This window comes from Antechinus flavipes, chromosome 2 (assembly GCF_016432865.1).
Source record: "Antechinus flavipes isolate AdamAnt ecotype Samford, QLD, Australia chromosome 2, AdamAnt_v2, whole genome shotgun sequence".
NCBI lineage: Eukaryota > Metazoa > Chordata > Mammalia > Dasyuromorphia > Dasyuridae > Antechinus > Antechinus flavipes.
Genome location: NC_067399.1, coordinates 85,229,133 through 85,251,885, shown reverse-complemented (window position 1 = coordinate 85,251,885; position 22,753 = coordinate 85,229,133). Strand labels below are relative to the sequence as shown.

The 22,753-nt window shown below is 35.9% G+C and overlaps 1 pseudogene; it reads left to right on the top strand.

Annotated features, from left to right (window-relative positions):
- The window catches only part of LOC127546455 (prohibitin-2-like), a 33,477-nt pseudogene extending 11,312 nt beyond the window's left edge, over window positions 1-22,165 (top strand).
- Window positions 22,166-22,753: the final 588 nt, after the last annotated feature.

Below are 22,753 nucleotides of genomic sequence, written 5' to 3'. Positions count from 1 at the left end.
AAGATTAGGGCCTAGGTTACCTCCCAACTCAATTAGGCCAAAGACTTGTCTGTTTCTGTTTCTCTGGAGCTAACCTGAAGGGTTTTGCACTTTACACTGGCCAAACTTCTTCCCTGGTATCTTTCCTTGGGTTTGCTCCTATTATCTCAGGAGGAGCATTTCACATTCACCCTGAGATGTTTGTAGAGGTCTAGAAAACCTGGTAACTTTTCCAAAATCTTTCCAGAATATTCTTCCCAATCATTTTAAATGAATTTGTGGGTGTCCTCTACTGCTCATCTTCTTTAGTCACTGCCCATTATTGATGAGACTCCAAACTTGATGCTGACTCAGACTCTATGGTATCCATGGAGAAATAATTTTCCATGGGGAAAAATAAGAAGTTGAATGGGGACAAGAAGAACCTGGGGGATTGATCAGTTCAAGCAATAGGGCCAAGTTGTCCTTCAACAATGAAGTGGTTTCTAGAGCCCCTTCTGTCAACCTTGACTTTGTTTATTAGAAATTATATGCAAAAATTATGTAGCTGCTCAGAATTGCTGCAGAATTGGAAAGAAAATATTTACTGACATGATTAAGACTGGGGGACAACTGGGTGATATTAGGACACTCTGAAAATAATATTTCAGGATTCAGATGAGCTGATTTCACAGAACGTATCCCATGTCCTGTCAAAAATTTCAATAAAATGATAGCTATAATCATTGAGAATATATTTTTGAACATTATCTGCCATTGCAGACAATATGAAGAACAGAAACAAAGTTGTCCTAAAGTATGAGCCTGTCTGACCTAATGGTATGGGCAAGACAACTAAGTCTTAGAATATTCAGGAGATTCATGGGAAACTCTGGGCCTGATCTTAGACATATCTCAGAATATGTACTATTATCTACCATAATCATTTATGGACTACCTATGACAGACATCAATTGTAAAAATATGGCATCATAGGCTGATGTAAATGGCTTCTTAGTGAATGGGGCTTCCCTTAAGCCTGAACTCCTGGACATCATAAAAACATAAATTAAACTTTTCATGTGCCCCTCACCCCCATTTCCCAACAAAATTAGAATAGAGGGGTGCAGAGCCAAGATGGAGGAGAGTACACATGCTTCTTTCTGAACCTTCCTGCTTCCCTCATACTATTTGTGAAATTCAGTTTCTGAATTAGTGCTGGACTATCAGAACCCACTAATATTGGAAGTGCAAAAATTACCAACAGAAGATAATCTTGAAGATCACCAGAAAAGGTCTGTTTTGGTCATGTGCAAACTGAGGAAGAGTCCAGGTCCAGGCACAGATAGGCAGGAAGGCAGAGCATGGAAGCCAGCATACACTGAGCAAACTGGGGCAGGGGCAGTCTCCATGGGGCAGAGAATCTGAGGAGAAGTCTCTACCAAAGTGTGGCTATTCTGCTCTGGTTGCAAGCCAGTAGATCAAAAGAGAAGTTATAAAATTTCCAATACGCAAAGGTAAAGAGTGTACCCCAAAGCACTGGAGTCTCACTGGACCTGGTCACAGCTACCCACTCATAGGGAGTGACTCAGCACAATCCCAGCCCAACAGATCCCAGTACAGCCAAGGTTCTGCTGTTTTACTGCCACTTCCTGTTGCCTGTTGAAGAAGCTTGGAAAGCCCTCATTGCCCCCAAAGCAGAATCCAACTTTTTTTACTGTTATAATATAAAAAAGGAATTAGAGGTGGAAAGGAGATTGTATCAGAAAAAGGGGAAAGTGGATGTAAAAAGAGGAAAACTACATCTCGTGAAAGAAGGGAGGGGAATAAACATTGTGTGAATCTTACTCTCATGAGATTTGGCTCAAAGAGAAAATATTACACATATTTGCTTTACAAAGAAACTTCTCCCATCTCATTGAAAAGTGGGAGGAGAAAGGTAAAAAGGGAAGGGGTAGGCTAAATAGAAGAGAATATAGAAATAGTAGGAAAAAGTTTCAAGAAAGAGGAAGGGACTTTAAAGAGGAAGGGCTGTGTGAGGTAAATAGTGTTCATAAATTTAATAGTGGGGAGGGGAGTAAGGGGGAAAGGAAAGAGAAAAGTAAAATTTGGGGATAATGAAATGGCAGGAAATATGGAATCAGTAGTTTTACCATTAAATGTAAGTGGGGTAAACTACCCCATAAAGCAGAGGTTGATAGCAGAATTAATTAAAAGCCAAAATCCTACAATATGTTGTTTACAGGAAACACACTTGAAGCAGGGCTATACATACAAAGTAAAGGTAAAAGTCTGGAGCAGAATCTACTACACTTCAGCTGAAGTAAAAAAAAAGTAGGGGTAGCCATCCTGATCTCAGATCAAGCAAAAGCAAAAATTGATCTAATTAAAAGAGATAAGGAAGGAAACTATATCTTGCTAAAGGGCATTATAGATAATGAAGCAAATTCAATACTAAACATATATGTACCAAGTGGCATAGTATCTAAATTCCCAAAGGAGAAGTTAAGAAACCTGCAAGAAGAAATAGATGGTGGGAAAACTATGTGAAAACTATAATGGTGGGAGACCTCAACCTTGCACTCTCAGAACTACATAAATCAAACAACAAAATAAATAAGAAATTAAAGAGATAAATAAAATACTAGAAAAGGCAGATATGATAGATCTTTGGAGAAAACTGAATGGAGACAGAAATTGACCATATATTAGAATATAAAGACCTCAAAATCAAATGCAGAAAGGCAAAAATAGCAAATGCATCTTCTTCAGATCACAATGCAATAAAAACTACATTCAATAATGTGATGACCGAGTATTTAAAATCACCCGGAGTCAGGAATTCAGGTTAAGGGAAAAATCTTCAATCTTTATTCTTTTTGAGGTTACCATGCTACATGGCATGAGATTGATCTATGCTAGGTTCTGCTAAAATATTTTCCAGTATACCTAGCAGTTTTTGTCAAATAAAGAGTATTTGTATTTGTATTATCAAAATAATTATTGAGTGTTTGATGAGATAGGAAACTATGTTAATGAATGTCTTAATGTCCAATACTATAAGTGATAATCTACAAGTTAGTTTGATTGGCATGTTTACAGATAGAGGATTTGAATTTAAAAGTTTGGAGGAATGAGGGAAAGTAAAAAGAGTTTTTCTTTAAAACTATTAGCAAAATACAGAGCTAAGGGCTTCACAAAAATGTGATTAAATCCTCAAAACAACGGAGGTTATATTTTTATTCCTCAGAAATAGGTGATGCTATCATTTTTTACGATATTTGAATAAACTGAAGCACACTTAAGTGACAATCCCAAGTTCTCACAAGTATTAAGTGTTTACAGTATTATTTGAACTTGAACTTTTCTAGCTTTGGGCCTCATGCTATATCAACTGTGCCCCTAGCTGTCTTTAGACACTGAATCTCCTAGAAATATTTTCTAAAATTGTATTTTGCCTCAAAGAAACCAGAGAGTTCTCCATATGTTTCCCACACAGTGTCCTACTTGGAGAACAAAGTTTCTTAAATAATCTCCATATTTCAGCTGTTATCTCCACACGGCTGAAAAATTAAGTCTTTTTAAAGGAATGATCAAGTTATTCCTCTGTTAAAGAAAAATCAGTCACCAACTCTTTTCTGATTAAAATAATACCCTTATGTTTTGCATTTGAAAAACTTTACAATTCTATTCAAGGATGGTTGTATGTAACTCTTGTAATTTATATATAACAACATTCCAATCAAAACAATCTACTTATTATTCTCTTAGGATGAATTCTATCTCCAGCATGTATATTTGTTTATAGGTCTTACATGCTTCAAATGTACTTTTTTTTTCTCTTCTGCCTTTACTAACTCAGCTTACATGTTTCTACAAAACAAAACAAAAATAGGTTTCTATAAAAACCTACCCTGATCAACAAAAGTACTAGTACCATTTCTCCAAACTAAATCATATTTTCTTTGTTTGTATTCTGTTATTGTTACAGTTGTTGAGACATTTTTCAGTAGTGTCCAATTGTGACCTCATTTGGGATTTTCTTTGCAAAGGTTATAACTCCACTATATTTGAAATTTTTTTCTTGTTGCTTTTAACATTTTCTCCTTGACCTAGATGTTTCAAAATTTAATTAGGATGTATTCCTATAGATTTTTCTTGTAAAGTTTCTTTAAAGTTGGTGTTCAATGGATTTTTTTGCTAGTTCTACTTTACCCTCTTATTCAAACACTTTAAAACAAGTTTCTTTAATTTTTTTTTGTATAATTGTATCAGAATTCTTTTTTTTTATTATTATTTTCAAGTAGTGTAATTGTTTTTACATTTTCTGTTCTTGATATGTTCTCCAAATCAGTTTTTTTTTTCCTTATGAGATGTTTCATATTTTCTTTAATTTGTTTTTATTCTTTATATTTTATTATCTGTATTTTTTTAAATACAATTTCACTGGCTTCCAATTGCTCAATTCTAATTTTCAAGGAGGTGTTTTTTTTTTCTTCAGATTTTTGATCTTCCTTAGGCAAATAATTGATTTCATTTTAATAATCTTGCTTTTGTTCTTAATTTTTAAAAATTTCTACAATCTCTTCTATTTGATTTAAAAAAAATAATTTTGTGTTCTTCTGTATATCCTTTTGGAGCAAGTGACCATTTGATTATTCTTATTATATTTAACATTTAAAATCTTGTTATTGTAATCACCCATAGTTCTGGGATGTGACAAATGATACCTCAGGCCTCAGATCCTTCTTCAGTTCTTCCATCTGGCCTAGAATTGAAATCAACAACTCCACCCTTCAGTAGGCACCCATAGTCAGCAATCTCCACCCCACTGCTTCTGCACTTACCAGGTGTGTGCACTAGTTTATTCTTCCTCAGGGCTGCATCTCAGTAGCACAGCTGGGCCTGATGTCCCTTATCAGCAGAGGTTCCATCATTTTTTCCCGAATCAGACGACTGACTTCCTACATTGCTCAGGAGGTGGAAATTACCAAGATTAGGGCCTAGGTTACCTCCCAACTCAATTAGGCCAAAGACTTGTCTGTTTCTGTTTCTCTGGAGCTAACCTGAAGGGTTTTGCACTTTACACTGGCCAAACTTCTTCCCTGGTATCTTTCCTTGGGTTTGCTCCTATTATCTCAGGAGGAGCATTTCACATTCACCCTGAGATGTTTGTAGAGGTCTAGAAAACCTGGTAACTTTTCCAAAATCTTTCCAGAATATTCTTCCCAATCATTTTAAATGAATTTGTGGGTGTCCTCTACTGCTCATCTTCTTTAGTCACTGCCCATTATTGATGAGACTCCAAACTTGATGCTGACTCAGACTCTATGGTATCCATGGAGAAATAATTTTCCATGGGGAAAAATAAGAAGTTGAATGGGGACAAGAAGAACCTGGGGGATTGATCAGTTCAAGCAATAGGGCCAAGTTGTCCTTCAACAATGAAGTGGTTTCTAGAGCCCCTTCTGTCAACCTTGACTTTGTTTATTAGAAATTATATGCAAAAATTATGTAGCTGCTCAGAATTGCTGCAGAATTGGAAAGAAAATATTTACTGACATGGTTAAGACTGGGGGACAACTGGGTGATATTAGGACACTCTGAAAATAATATTTCAGGATTCAGATGAGCTGATTTCACAGAATGTATCCCATGTCCTGTCAAAAATCTTAGACCTGATGACAATTTCAATAAAATGATAGCTATAATCATTGAGAATATATTTTTGAACATTATCTGCCATTGCAGACAATATGAAGAACAGAAACAAAGTTGTCCTAAAGTATGAGCCTGTCTGACCTAATGGTATGGGCAAGACAACTAAGTCTTAGAATATTCAGGAGATTCATGGGAAACTCTGGGCCTGATCTTAGACATATCTCAGAATATGTACTATTATCTATCATAATCATTTATGGACTACCTATGACAGACATCAATTGTAAAAATATGGCATCATAGGCTGATGTAAATGGCTTCTTAGTGAATGGGGCTTCCCTTAAGCCTGAACTCCTGGACATCATAAAAACATAAATTAAACTTTTCATGTGCCCCTCACCCCCATTTCCCAACAAAATTAGAATAGAGGGGTGCAGAGCTAAGATGGAGGAGAGTACACATGCTTCTTTCTGAACCTTCCTGCTTCCCTCATACTATTTGTGAAATTCAGTTTCTGAATTAGTGCTGGACTATCATAACCCACTAATATTGGAAGTGCAAAAATTACCAACAGAAGATAATCTTGAAGATCACCAGAAAAGGTCTGTTTTGGTCATGTGCAAACTGAGGAAGAGTCCAGGTCCAGGCACAGATAGGCAGGAAGGCAGAGCATGGAAGCCAGCATACACTGAGCAAACTGGGGCAGGGGCAGTCTCCATGGGGCAGAGAATCTGAGGAGAAGTCTCTACCAAAGTGTGGCTATTCTGCTCTGGTTGCAAACCAGTAGATCAAAAGAGAAGTTATAAAATTTCCAATACGCAAAGGTAAAGAGTGTACCCCAAAGCACTGGAGTCTCACTGGACCTGGTCACAGCCACCCACTCATAGGGAGTGACTCAGCACAATCCCAGCCCAACAGATCCCAGTACAGCCAAGGTTCTGCTGTTTTACTGCCACTTCCTGTTGCCTGTTGAGGAAGCTTGGAAAGCCCTCATTGCCCCCAAAGCAGAACCCAACTTTTTTTACTGTTATAATATAAAAAAGGAATTAGAGATGGAAAGGAGATTGTATCAGAAAAAGGGGAAAGTGGATGTAAAAAGAAGAAAACTACCTCTCGTGAAAGAAGGGAGGGGAATAAACATTGTGTGAATCTTACTCTCATGAGATTTGGCTCAAAGAGAAAATATTACACATATTTGCTTTACAAAGAAACTTCTCCCATCTCATTGAAAAGTGGGAGGAGAAAGGTAAAAAGGGAAGGGGTAGGCTAAATAGAAGAGAATATAGAAATAGTAGGAAAAAGTTTCAAGAAAGGGGAAGGGACTTTAAAGAGGAAGGGCTGTGTGAGGTAAATAGTGTTCATAAATTTAATAGTGGGGAGGGGAGTAAGGGGGAAAGGAAAGAGAAAAGTAAAATTTGGGGATAATGAAATGGCAGGAAATATGGAATCAGTAGTTTTACCATTAAATGTAAGTGGGGTAAACTACCCCATAAAGCAGAGGTTGATAGCAGAATTAATTCAAAGCCAAAATCCTACAATATGTTGTTTACAGGAAACACACTTGAAGCAGGGCTATACATACAAAGTAAAGGTAAAAGTCTGGAGCAGAATCTACTACACTTCAGCTGAAGTAAAAAAAAGTAGGGGTAGCCATCCTGATCTCAGATCAAACAAAAGCAAAAATTGATCTAATTAAAAGAGATAAGGAAGGAAACTATATCTTGCTAAAGGGCATTATAGATAATGAAGCAAATTGAATACTAAACATATATGTACCAAGTGGCATAGTATCTAAATTCCCAAAGGAGAAGTTAAGAAACCTGCAAGAAGAAATAGATGGTGGGAAAACTATATGAAAACTATAATGGTGGGAGACCTCAACCTTGCACTCTCAGAACTACATAAATCAAACAACAAAATAAATAAGAAATTAAAGAGATAAATAAAATACTAGAAAAGGCAGATATGATAGATCTTTGGAGAAAACTGAATGGAGACAGAAATTGACCATATATTAGAATATAAAGACCTCAAAATCAAATGCAGAAAGGCAAAAATAGCAAATGCATCTTTTTCAGATCACAATGCAATAAAAACTACATTCAATAATGTGATGACCGAGTATTTAAAATCACCCGGAGTCAGGAATTCAGGTTAAGGGAAAAATCTTCAATCTTTATTCTTTTTGAGGTGAAGGGATTGTGATAGCAATATGGGCATCTGCGACAGGAAACCAGTCAGGAGAGGTGAAGGGGGATTGCAGGTGAAAGGGGGATCAGAGGTAAAGGGGGATCACAATAGCAATGTGAGCAGTTGTATTAAGAAACCAGCCAGCAGTCTCTCTTTCCACTTCCCTTTCCACTCCCCTGCCTCCACCCACCAAAATTGTCATTTCCTATACAACACATCAGGACTTGCACAAAGAGTGGGCAGGGGCCATTCTTTCTCCAAGCATATATATTAATAGAGTATAGTCCAATTACTATTTAGCCTCACGTGCTTAGGACCTCAGTGCATCAACTCGAGCCTCAGCCCATTACATCTCCCACTTTGTTTTGTTTTAGAACACAAGTGGTTATGCCATCCCTGACTCCTCAAGGATGTCAGAACCCCCAAGGGGAGGTGATCACACCTTCCCTGACTTTTCAGGAAAGGAGGTGAAAGCACTAAAAAGGAGATAATCATGCCTTCCCTGACAACTCAAGAAGGGAGATGAAAAACACCAAAGGGAAGTGGGGTTGCTAGCGGCTCTCTGGGCTGAAGGGTCTTATTAGAAAAAGGTATGCACAAACCCATCAGCATGGGAGGTATTACACAAGCACATAGCAATAACACAAAAGCTATTAGTGATGACTCTCCCCACAGTCAGTGCAGGCTTGATGTGGTGTAACAAACATGAATTGTACACAGAAGTAATGGTATAACAAATAACATTAATCAACATGGTGTAAAAGATTGCCAGAAGTCCTAAAAGGAGGTTATGTAAACAGCAGTCACACATACTCCTTCTTCAGCAGCCAAGAGATAATCCAAAGCCAATTTATTGTCCATTGCTTCACATGTCAGGGAATCCAATGATTCCCCCAAGTTTTTGAAGTCCTACAAAAGTCTCTTTATGTGTTAGGGAATCCAATGATTCCAGCAGGTTTTGAAGTCCTATAACAGTCTTATCATTTCTCAGAAAATCCAATGATTCCTGAGGGCTTTCAAGTCCTACAACAATCTTATGTCTCAGAGAATCCAATGATTCCTGAGGGCTTTCAAGTCCTACAACAATCTTTTGTCTCAGAGAATCCAATAATTCCTGAGGGTTTTCAAGTCCTACAACAATCTTATCATGTCTCAGAGAATCCAATGATTTCTGGGGGTTTTGAAGTCCAGCAATTTTCTATGTCCATGAGTCAAACACCATAACTGCCATGCTCTTTCAATGGTGAGTACAATCTGTAATAGAACCACCCGATATTTCTTGGGTCTTCTCCTTTGTTTCAAGGGTCTGCTCTGTTTCTCTGCGATAGATAAGGAGAATACGGCTCTTTGGCACCCATCTGATTCCTCTTCCTCCTGTAAAAATACAAGCAAACCCTCTTCCCCAAGCAGTTAACCTATCTAATTCCCTTCTATTTACCACTTTCTGGATCTTTCCACATCACCTGGCGATTATCTAAAGATAGTGGAGCTGTTTGCACTGGACACTGGACACTTTTTTTTGTGTGTGTTAAAATGCCTGTAACCTCCCCAATGTAATCCTGATTGCTTTTCTGTTGGTTGATGACATCAAAGTCCTGAATTTCTAAAGACTCTTTGGGTGTAACCTCAGTTGCTATCATACCCCACCTATCTTTTGACTGATACCTTGGAGCTGGGCCTTGCCTCTCATTTCTCTGGATCAATCTACATTCAGAGGCCCAGTGAAAGCCTCGGTTACATTTTGGACATGGGGTTTGGGGTTTTATTCTCTCACCCTGTCTTCTCATTCTATCTCCATATCTATAATGAGCTCTCAAATGTCCAACTTTTACACACTGAAAGCATCTACGAGTTTCTCTAGAATTCCTTTGCCAAGAAGGACCCTGTCTTTCCATATTCAACATAGTTTGGGTATAATAAGCATTTGTGCCCACTATGGCACAGCACCTTATGATCTCCTCTAAAGGAGCATCCTTGTGCAGTCCTAGCATAATTTTTCTGCAAACCTCATTAGCATGTTCCTTAGCTTTGTTGCCTTATCAAAATGTCTGTTACTGCATTTTCCCCATTAGTTCTTGTGATAGCTGTCTGCAAATGTCCCACAAAGTCAGCAAAAAGTTCATTTGGCCCTCATGTTATTTTTGTGAAGGCCTCACCCTTGTCGTCTTTATTGTGGAGAGAAGCCCATGCTTTGATAGCATTAGCAGCAATTTGCTCATATGCTGCTATGGAATAATTAATCTGTACTGCGACATTAGGAACCTACACCTGTTAGTAGGTCACAGGTGATTGCAGCATGAACTCTACTTTTTCTATTTTGTTTGGCTTGTATCCTATAGAGCTCACTATATTCAGAAAGTCACAAGTAGTTTTGTCCAGGTTCTAGGCATATCCTTGCTATAGATTTCCAGTCAAATTTCAAGATTTCAAAAGCCAAATTCTGTAATAACATCTTAACATAAGCTGATGTAGCCCCATAAAGAGTGCAAACCTTTTTCAGGTCTTTGAGGATTTCTACATCAAAAAGTGGATTTTCTACTTTCTTGAATTACAGGAAAAATGTGGTGTTGAAATTCCAATACATCTCTCCCTTCAGTTTTGGCCTTAATCAGTCCCTTTTGCAATCTAGTCATAGGAGTGGTGGATGCTGGGGGAGAGGTGCTGGTGCTGTCACTGCCCCCTCTCCATTACCCCTTCCCTTCCCATCCCCGAAGGTGTAGTTGATGGAGAAGAGTCAATTACCTGCTCCTTAGGTGGGGCTGAAGCTGCCTCAGATTCACCACACCCTTAAGCCTCACTTAAGTCTCCATGCCCTGTGGGGATATGGTCATTAATCTGTTCATTGTCTTCCTCCTTTATCTCAGGCTTCCCCATTCGGGTGTTCTTAAAGCTTTTTCTTTTTTTTCCTATAACTTATATGGTTTCTTAAGGCCAACTGTATTATATTGTATAAATAGAATGGCTCGATGGAAATTGAATGAGGACTGTTTTCATTGTAATATGCAGAGAGCTGTTTCCCATTTAATGTCCAATTATCTGGAGAGGTTTGCTCTTCCTTTAAGAACCAAGGGGAGGTGCATTTTAATGTACCCAGAAGTCTAGCTATCTGTTCCAAAGTTTTAAGCAGCCCTTGATCTTCTATCAGCTTAAGCATGCTTTCTATAGCACCACTCCTGGGTGGGGAGGTTTGGGGTGGGGGAATGGAGAATCTTTACCTAGCATCTGTCCCATTTCAGCCAAAAAAGTTTACTAGTTTAGTCTTTAAGAAAATAAGTTCCCTGTTTGGTTATTATACTCGTCTAAGTTCCTGGTCACTGGAGACTTCTTCAGTGAAAGTAGGGTCCTTGGTTCCCATGCTTGGGTGACAAATGTGATGACCAAGTATTTAAAATCAGCCACAGTCAGGAATTCAGGTAAAGGGAAAAATCTTCAATTTTTATTCTTTTCGAGGTGAAGGGGGGTTGCGATAGCAATATGGGCAGCTGTGACAGGAAGCCAGCCAGCAAAGGTAAAGAGGGATTGCAGGTGAAAGGGGGATTGGAGGTAAAGGGGGATCGGAGGTGAAGGGGGACCGCGATAGCAATGCAAGCAGTTGTGTCAAGAAACCAGCCAGCAGTCTCTCATTCCACTTCCCTTTCCACTCCCCTGCCTCCACCCACTAAACTGTCATTTCCTATACATCACATCAGGACTTGCACAAAGAGTGGGGGGTGGGGGCGTTCTTTCTCCAAGCATATATATTAATAGAGTATATTCCAATTACTATTTAGCCTCGCATTCTTGGGACCTCAGTGCATCAACTTGAGCCTCAGTCCATTACAAATAAAAAGTTAGGGGAAAATCGATCAATAAGTAATTGGAAACTAAATAATCTCATCCTAAATAATAAATGGGTGAAACACCAAATCATTGACACAATTAATAATTTCACCCAAGGGAATTACAATGATGAGACATCATACCAAAATGTGTGAGATGCAGCAAAAGCAATAATAAAGGGAAATTTTACATCTCTAGAGGCTAATTTACATAAAATAGAGAAAGAGTAGATCAATTAATTAGGCTTGCAACTAAAAAAGCTAGAAAAAGAACAAATTAAAATCCCCCAATCAAACACTAACCTTGAAATTTTAAAAATAAAAGGACAGGTTTATAAAATTGAAAGTTATATATATGTGTGTGTGTGTGTGTGTGTGTGTGTGTAGAATTAATAAATAAAACTAAGAGTTGGTTTTATGAAAAAACCAACAAAATACATAAACCTTTGGTAAATTTGATTAGAAAAAGGAAAGAGGAAAATCAAATTATTAGTCTTAAAAAATGAATTGGGAGAACTTTCCACAAATGAAGATGAAATTAGAGCAAAAATTAGGAGTTACTTTGCCCAATTTTATGCCAATAAATTCAATAACTTATATGAAATAGATGAATACCTTCAAAAATATAGGTTGCCCAGATTAATAGAAGAGGAAGTAAATTGCTTAAATAGTCTCATTTTAGAAAAAGAAATAGAACAAGCTATTAATCAACTCCCTAAGAAAAAAATCCCCAGGACCAGATTTATTTACATGTGAATTCTACCAAACACTTAAAGAACAATCAACTCCAATCCTATATAAACTATTTGGAAAAAGGGGAATGAAGGACTCCTACTGAATTCCTTCTATGACACAGACATGGTACTGATACCTAAACCAGGTAGGACAAAAACAGAAAAAGAAGATTATAGACTAATATCCCTAATGGATATTGATGCAAAAATCTTAAATAAAATGTTAGCAAAAAGATGACAGAAAATCATCCACAGGATAATATTCCATGACCAAGTGGCATGTTGACCAGAAATGCAGAGCTAGTTGAATATTAGGAAAACTATTAGCATAATTGATTACATCAATAACCAAATTAACAAAAAACATACGATCATCTCAATAGGTGCAGAAAAAGCATTTGATAAAATCCAACACCCATTTATATTAAAAACACTAGAGAATATAAGAATTAATAGACTATTCCTTAAACTAGTCAAAAGTATCTATTTAAAACCATCAGTAACCATCAAATGTAATGGGGATAAACTGGAACCATTCCCAATAAGATCAGGAGTGAAACAAGATTGCCCACTATCATGATTACTATTCAATATTGTATTAGAAATGCTAGCTTTGGCAATAAGCGATGAAAAAGAGATTAATGGAATTAGAGTAGTTAATGAGGAAACCAAATTATCACTCTTTGTAGATGATATGATAGTATACTTACAGGAGATCATACAGAGTATACAGATATTATACATATATATATATATACAACATATATATTTACAGTATATATATATATATACATACTTACAGTATATATACAGTTCTGTAAGTACACTTATATATAGATATAGTATATCTGTAAGTATACTTATATATAGATATAGCTTCAGAGAATCTACTAAAAAGCTATTAGAAATAATCCAAAACTTTAGCAAAGTTGCAAGATACAAAATAAATCCACATATATCATCAACATTTTTATACATCACTAACAAAATCCAACAGCAAGAGATATAAAGAGAAATTCCATTTAAAATAACTGTCATTAGTATAAAATATTTGGGAATCTATCTGCCAAGGGAAAGTCAGGAACTGTGTGAACAAAACTACAAAACACTTACCACACAAATAAAGTCAGATCTAAACAATTTGAAAAATATTGAATATTCTTTGATAGGTTGAGCAAATATAATAAAGATGAGCAAATATAATAAATATAATAAAAATAAAGTATTTAAACTACTCTATTTATTTAGTGCTATGCCAACCAAACTCCGAATAAACTGTTTTACTCACCTAGAAAAAATAACAACAAAATTCATTTGGAAGAACAAAAAGTCAAGAATTTCAAGGGAACTAATGAAAAAAAAAAATCAAATGAAGATGGCCTAGCTGTACTAGATCTATAATTATATTATAAAGCAGCAGTCATCAAAACTATTTGGTACTGGCTAAGAAATAGACTAGTTGATCAGTGGAACAGATTAAGTTCACAGGAAAAAATAGTCAATAACTAGAGTAATCTAGTGTTTGACAAACTCCAAGACCCCACCTTTTCAGATAAAAATTCACTATTTCACAAAACTTCTAGGAAAATTGGAAACTAATATGGCAGAAAGTAGGCACTAACCCATACTTAACACCATACACCAAGATAAGGTTAAAATGGGTTCATCATTTAGGTATAAGAATGAGATTATAAATAAAGTAGAAGAATACAGGATAGTTTATCTCTTAGACCTGTGGAGGAGGAAGGAATTTGCGACCAAAGAAGAACTATAGATCATTATTGATCACAAAATAGAAAATTTTGATTATATCAAATGAAAAGCTTTTGTACAAACAAAACTAAGGCAGACAAGATTAGAAGGAAACGATTAGCTGGTAAAACATATTTACAGTCAAAGGTTCTGATAAAGGCCTCATTTCCAAAATCCATAGAGAACTGACTCTAATTTATAAGAAATCAAGCCATTCTCCAATTAATTGATAAATGATCAAAAGAGATGAACAGACAATTCTCAAATGAAGAAATTGAAACTATTTCTAGCCATATGAAAAGATGCTCCATCATTATTAATCAGAGAAATGCAAACTAATGCAACTCTGAAATATCACTACACACCTCTCAGATTGGCTAAGATGATAGGAAAAGATAATGATGAATGTTGGAGGGAGTGTGGAAATACTGGGACACTGATACATTTTTGGTGGGGTTGTGAATGAATCCAACCATTCTGGAGAGCAATTTGAAACTATGCTCAAAAGGTTATCAAACTGTGCATACCTTTTGATCCAGCAATGTTTCTACTGGACTTATATCCCAAAGAGATCTTAAAGGAGGGAAAGGGACCTGTATGTGCCAAAATGTTTGTGGCAGCCCATTTTATAGTGGCTAGAAACTGGAAATTAAATGGATGTCCATCAATTGGAGAATGGCTGAATAAATTGTGGTATATGAATATTATGGAATATTATTGTTCTGTAAGAAATGACCAGCAAGATGAATACAGAGAAACTTGGAGAGACTTACATGAACTGATGCTAAGTGAAATGAGCAGAACCAGGAGATCATTATATACTTCAACAATGATACTGTATGAGGATGTATTCTGGTGGAAATGGATTTCTTCAATAAAGAGATCTAATTCAGTTTCAATTGATCAAGGATGGACAGAAGCAGCTACACCCTAAGAAAGAACACTGGGAAATGAATATAAACTGCTTGCATTTTTTGTTTTTCTTCCCGGATTCTTTCTACCTTCTGAATCCAACTCACCTGTACAACAAGAGAACTGTTTGGTTTTGCACACATATATTGTGTCTAGGAAATACTGTGACATATTTACCATGTATAGGACTGCTTGCCATCTGAGGAAGGGGGTGGAGGGAGGGAGGGGAAAAGTAGGAACAGAAATGAGTGCAAGGGGTAAAAAATTACCCAGGCATGGGTTCTGTCAATAAAAAGTTATAATTATTAAAAATAAATAAATAAATAAAGTAGGGTCATCAAAAACATTTGTTACTGGCTAAGAACGATAGTAGTAAATCAGTGGAATAGGTTATGTTCACAGGATAAAATAGTTAATGTCTATAGTAATCTAGTGTTTGACAAATCCAATGACCTCAGCTTTGGGAATAAGAATTCACTGTTTGGCAACATATTATTAACATAATAATTAACAATAATAATATGGCAACATAATCAATTCTGAAGAACATGGCTCTCTTCAACAATAAGATGATTCAGATTAAATGGTCTTATGATCAAAAGAGCCATCTATACCCAGAGAGAGAGAACTGTGGGAACTAAGTGTGTTTCACAATATAGCATTCTCATTCTTTTTATTGTTTTTTCCTTGCATTTTATTTTCTTCATCATTTTTTCTGGTTTGATTTGATTTTTCTTGTACAGTAAGATAACTGTATAAATATGCATATATTGGATTTAACATATATTTCCACTATGTTTAACATATATTGGACTACTTGCCATCTAGGGGAGAAGGGTGGGAGAAGAGGGAAAAAACTGGAACTCAAGATTTTGTAAGGGCTTATGTTGCAGAATTATCCATGCATATGCTTTAAAAAAATAAAAAATAAAAAATAAACTTTAATTAAAAAAAAAAAAAAGAAAGAAATGACCAGCAGGATGATTTCAGAAAGGCTTGGAGAGACTTACATGAACTGATGCTAAGTGAAATAAGAAGAATCAGGAGCTCATTAATAGACTTCAGCAACAGTATTACATGATGATCAATTCTGATGGACATGGTTCTACTCAACAATGAGATGATTCAAACCAGTTCCAATTGTTCAATAATTAATTGAATCAGCTACATCCAGAGAGAGAACTATGGGAACTGAATGTGAACCACAACACAGCATTTTCACTATTTCTGTTATTGTTTGCTTGCATTTTTGTTTTCCTTCTCAGATTTTTTTTCTTTCTAGATCTGATTTTTCTTCTGCCACAATATAACTGCATAAATATGTATACATACATTATATTTAACATATATTTTAACATGTTTAACATGTATTGGATTACCTGTCATCTGGGGAGTGGGGAATGGGGGAAAGAAGGGGAAAAGTTGGAACACAAGTTTTGCAAGGGTCAATGTTGAAAAATTACCCATGCATATATTTTGTAAATAAAAAGCTATTTAAAAAAAAAAAAAAGGAATTAGAATGGAGCAGCACAAATTTAATTTACAGCTCCCTGTCATAGGATTACAATATTGATTACCCTCTCCCATGGTCTAAATCATTTTATACCTTCTTAGACTATATGAATCCTGTTTAACAGATCTCTACTCCTCAGATCTTCCTTTATTAAACCAGGCAGACATTTCTCCATTAATAGTGTAGTATATAAATTAAGCTGAATTTTCTTCATGTAGAAAGATAAGGGAATCTAAAAAAAGATAATTTTCCAAATTATAAATTCTAGTTATTTGGGTGAGACTTGCTACAGTGTTAACTTTAGAGGAGAACTTGCTTTACTGTTACATTGCCAGGATTTAATTAAATTACTTTCAGCACCTTGGAGAGTTTCCTAGGATCTAACACTGGACTTGAAATGTTTAACAACAATGTTTTTACAACATATTTTGATCAATTAAAACACAAATAATACATTTATGTATGAGTTTTATGGACTTTGCATTCTCTTCCTTTGTCCTATACAATTGAGTTTTTTTTCTATAAGAATTGCATGATGGGAAAATCAGGTCTTTCTCATTTTAAATGAGTAAGAATTTATGAATACCATCATTCTCCAACAAAAATGCCCAGATTTTTTGGAATCTTCATAAACTACTTTTTCTATTTTTTTTAATTTAGGGGAAAAATAAATCTAGATTGATGATTTTACATCATATATACAATGATTTCATTAGGAAAAAAAAATAGAAATGAGTTTTCAATTAAGATTGGAAAAACTCAGTTCAACAGCTTCAGTGATTACCTCTATGTAGATGGTCTCCAAATTTGCATTATTCCAAAGCCACGACCTACTGCACATTGCTATCTAGGCATCCTGCTAGTATTTGAATCCAGAGAAGGAAGTGTAGTTTACCAGAAAGACCACTGAACTTGAAGTCAGAGGACATGAATCCATGTTTTGGCTAATCTATTTACTACTTATGTGATTTTTGAGCAAGTCATTTAACCACTCTGAGGCTGTTATCTCATCTGTAAAATCAGGATTTTCTACTCAATCATGCCTGACCTCCACCCTCAGTTTGAATCTAGCATTCCAGAATCATAACAACCCATGATAACTTTTTGCAATCTACTCTAAATCTCTCTTTCTCCCTAATTTTCCCATTTTTCTTTAATCAGATTGTCACTATTGCAAACACATATTCTTACTTTCAGATTTAAAGACATCTCCTCACCACCATACACAAGTTATTGCAAAATTATATTAATTTCATCTCATTCTCTTTTTCTTTTTAACATTTGTACTACAAACAACTCATTTCAAAACTCATAGATTCTTGTTTTGGCAGTTTTAACAGGTTATTAAATGCTCCTATAGCTTCCTCACTCAACTTGAATAATTTTATTAATTCATAACTCTGCAAAATGACATACTTTAAGACCCCTTAACTGGCTGGAATTTTTTTTAAAAAGTCATTTTTGCTTTCTCTGGACAAACTGCCCATCAGGTTCTTAGGCTGCCTCCTCCCCCAAGCATCGTTCCTTTATCATTCCTGCAACAATATGTCCAACAAAAAACATCAGTTTTAACTGCTCCAAGCTATAAGTGAACTGCTAAAAAACTCATCTTTTTAAAAATATTCCTTCTTTTTTTTTAATTTTTATTTAATGATTACTTTATATTGACAACATTATCCCTTGCACTCATTTCTTTTCCGATTTTTTTTCCCTCCCTCCCTCCACTCCCTCCCCTAGATGGCGAGCAGTCCTTTATATGTTGGATATGTTGCAGTATATCTTAGATACAATATATGTTTGCAGAACCGAATAGTTCTCTTGTTGCATAGGGAGAATTGGTTTCAGAAGGTATAAATAACCCGGGAAGAAAAACAAACATGCAGATAGTTCACATTCGTTTCCCAGTGTTCGTTCTTTGGGTGTAGCTGCTTTTGTCCATCATTTATCAATTGAAACTTAGTTAGGTCTCTTTGTCAAAGAAATCCACTTCCATCAAAATATGTCCTCATACAATATCGTTTTCGAAGTGTATAATGATCTCCTGGTTCTGCTCATTTCACTTAGCATCAGTTCATGTAAGTCTCGCCAGTCCTCTCTGTATTCATCCTGCTGGTCATTTCTTACAGAACAATAAAATTCCATAACATTCATATACCACAATTTGTCCAGCCATTCTCCAATTGATGGGCATCCATTCATTTTCCAGTTTCTAGCCACTACAAACAGGGCTGCTACAAACATTTTGGCACATACAGGTCCCTTTCCCTTCTTTAGTATTTCTTTGGGATATAAGCCCAATAGAAACACTGCTGGATCAAAGGGTATGCACAATTTGATAATTTTTTGGGCATAATTCCAGATTGCTCTCCAGAATGGTTGGATTCATTCACAACTCCACCAACAATGCATTAGTGTTCCAGTTTTCCGGCATCCCCTCCAACATTCATCATTATTTTTTCCTGTCATCTTAGCCAATCTGACAGGTGTGTAGTGGTATCTCAGAGTTGTCTTAATTTGCATTTCTCTGATCAATAATGATTTGGAACACTCTTTCATATGAGTGGTAATAGTTTCAATTTCATCCTCTGAAAATTGTCTGTTCATATCCTTTGACCATTTATCAATTGGAGAATGGCTTGATTTCTTATAAATTTGAGTCAGTTCTCTATATATTTTAGAAATGAGGCCTTTATCAGAACCTTTAACTGTGAAGATGTTTTCCCAGTTTGTTGCTTCCCTTCTAATCTTGTTTGCATTAGTTTTGTTTGTACAAAGGCTTTTTAATTTGATGTAATCAAAATTTTCTATTTTGTGATCAGTAATGGTCTCTAGTTCATCTTTGGTCACAAATTTCTTTCTCCTCCACAAGTCTGAGAGATAAACTATTCTATGTTCCTCTAATTTATTTATAATCTCGTTCTTTATGCCTAGGTCATGGACCCATTTTGATCTTATCTTGGTATATGGTGTTAAGTATGCGTCCATGCCTAATTTCTGCCATACTAATTTCCAATTATCCCAGCAGTTTTTATCAAATAATGAATTCTTTTCCCAGAAGTTAGGAGCTTTGGGTTTGTCAAACACTAGATTGCTATAGTTGACTATTCTGTCTTGTGAACCTAACCTTTTCCACTGATCCACTAATCTATGCATGACATCAGAACAGTGACTCTGATTCCAAGATTACCAATGCTCCTCAGCTTTCTATCTAATGTCTACATGTGCCATATCCATAGTTCTTCAGGTCAAATGGTGTATATATGAATTATTGTTGCTGTTGTTTTTAATAAGACCACACCAAGGTAATTATTTTATCAAATTATAAAATATGATTATTATGTCTTAATCCATAATGACAAGTTTTTTAAAGGGAGCTGTCAGTTATTTATTTTAATAGAATGGCAAAGAGAGAGAGACATAAACGGAGAGAGAAACAGAGACAGAGAGACAAAGAGACAGAGACACACAGACACAGAGAGACAGAAACAAAGAAAAACAGAGACACAGGGACAGAGACACAAATAGAAGATATCTATTACAAAATTTGACCCTAGTTTTTTTTTTTTTGTTTGTTTGTTTGTTTGTTTTTTAATTCAATTATATAAACACCATGAACTAGGTATTGTATTTTAGTTAAAATTTTCTCTTATTGCAGTAGAACATCTTTTGGAGTTGACTAGTGAAAACTGGGTTTCAAAGGTGGGGGTCAAAGCCATTCATTCCTAATGCAGTTGTTAATTGCAGACTTTCATAAATTTGGGGAGTGAAAACAAAGCAGACTGGGAAGAGCCACTTACAAATACAGGAAATTGTTAGTATTCTAAAATGAAGCTACATTTAGAGGTTTTATAAAATATCTATTATACAATAATCTCTAAAGAAACTTCTCACTTTTTAATTCAGGTTTTACATTGTCCTTGAACTTCAAAAATATTGTGAGTATTTATGTAAGTTACTTGGTGTTTTCACCAAGATAAGTGAATTTGTACTTATATTATTTAACACAGTGTATAAGATGGCAAGAAATCTACAGCAGAAGTAGAATTAATTGATTATAAAGCCTTTAAAATCAATTTTGTTTATCCAAACCATGATGTTTCTAGTGCCAAATCAAGAATTGGTTCCTGAGTGGATTGAAAGCATAAGAATCTGTTGTAGAAAACTGATTATTGTGTTCACTTCATAAGAATAGCCTTATATACAGGAAATATTTCTTGGTCTTTTTAAATGTATTTGAGGATGTCACCATAGATAGGTAAGAGACTTTATAAACCTAAAACATCAGAATAAAGTAAAAGTAGTCAGGTTTTCTTTGTATAGTATATTCTCAATATTATTTTTGTCTTAGCATCTAGAAAAAGAATCAATTTCTCATTTCTGTTTTTAGGTGAACTATTTGTGAGATAATAAGTCACTCATTTGCCTATGAACTTTTATGTTATAGTTTATTAATATATTGTTCCTTTGCGTAGTCTATTTTTGCATTTATTATATTTAATGTATTTGTAAATGATGAATTCAATTTCTGAAGTTAAATATTGCATTTGGGGAGGAAGTCCATGACTGAGGGCCCTCCCCCAAAGACTGAGACATAGGAAAAACTTCCATTAACATGGAGGAGTTGTCTGAAATTCATGTCCTCTACAGAAATAGGGAAAGAGTTTAGGAGAAAGTGTTCTTCCAGTGCCCTTTCTCCTGGGAAGAGCCAAGTAGATAGTGGAACCTAGTATAATGTGAGAGGTGTGAGTCCCAGGAGTCAGCACTAGCTAGGGCCAGGGCAGGGCCTTGCTGAAGGACAAGGGAAGAAGAGGTTCACATTGCCAGCCTAGTTCCCCAACATCAGTGTGCCCCAGAGCAAGCATGGCTCATAAGTGGAAGGATTTCACAATAGCTATCCACCTCCCAAAGGCATGGGCGCAGTGCTAGAACTGCTGCTTGATCCTGAGCCATGGCCTATGCAATCTGAGAGTCTGTATTCACTGCAGAAGGTGGGCAAAGAGCCACTGAATTTGGCATATGCAACAGGACACTATCCTCACAAGACAGTATCCCCTAGTTCCAGTATCCCATCATTTATGACATTTGTGCTAAGCTCCATAAGATCTCTTCTCCCATGGATTTTAAATATCTTCACATGGTGAAGATTTCCCTTTAAGTGCTCTCCCTACCCAATGCCCTGGAGCTGCTCAGCATATACAATTAGTTAGAGTTGGACTGCAAAGAATTTGTCTTGCCTTATCTCATCAATGAGATGTTGTAGACAAGTTTAATGCCTCACAGCAGCAGTAGAGTTCAAGCAAGTGTTTCAGCAGAAAACCCATAAGGCTCAATTTTTGGTGGAAAATATAAAACAGGAGCAACAGCAAAAGATCATACAAATTGAGGGTGAAGCTGAAGCTGTCAATATGCTTGTGTCAGCTCTGAGCAAGAACTCTGACTACATCAAACTTAGTAAGATCTGAGAACATTTCCCAGAACATAACCAGAACTAAATCTCTATTTCTGCTGACAACCTTGTATTGAACTTGTAAGATGAAAGGTTCACTATGGAAAGTGAGCCTCTTCAGAGCCAAGAAATAGAGATCTTGTTCTGGCTTCAAGTGAACAGTGATCTCTTTCTTTCTTAGTCTTGGATGAACCAACAGATGGGTCTGCCTCCATAACTCCAATGTCATGTGATTTTCCTCACCTATATCCACCACTTGCACCACAATTCACTAGATAAATAAAGACTGACAGAAGTTCCTTTTCCTAATTCTCCTCCCCATATTTTTCTATCCCCATAGAATTTCTCAGTGATTTCCTCTCTAGCTGATTTCCGTCTAAGTCTGGGAAGAGAGTAGCTATCCCAGGAATTCTTAATAAGATCTTATTACTGAAATGAGAAAAAAAAATTAAAATCTCAACTGAGAAGAGATGTCAGGTCCCTTTGTGCTGCCAAAGGAAGAAATAAGCACATGTTTGGTGAATGCAGAAACAGTAGAGTAACCTGCTGCTGGCTATGGGCATTTATAGGAGGGTGAATTTCTTAGTTCCCGTTCTAAGCCAGAGTGAAGAACTGAAGGAGAACCTGAGGTCAGAGGTGCCAATCCATGCCTTAAGACTAGAGTTGATTGCAATAACAAACTATTATATAACAATAATAATAAATATATAATATAATAAATAAGCAAGCAAAGGAGGAAAAACCCAACCATAGATAGTTACTATGGGAA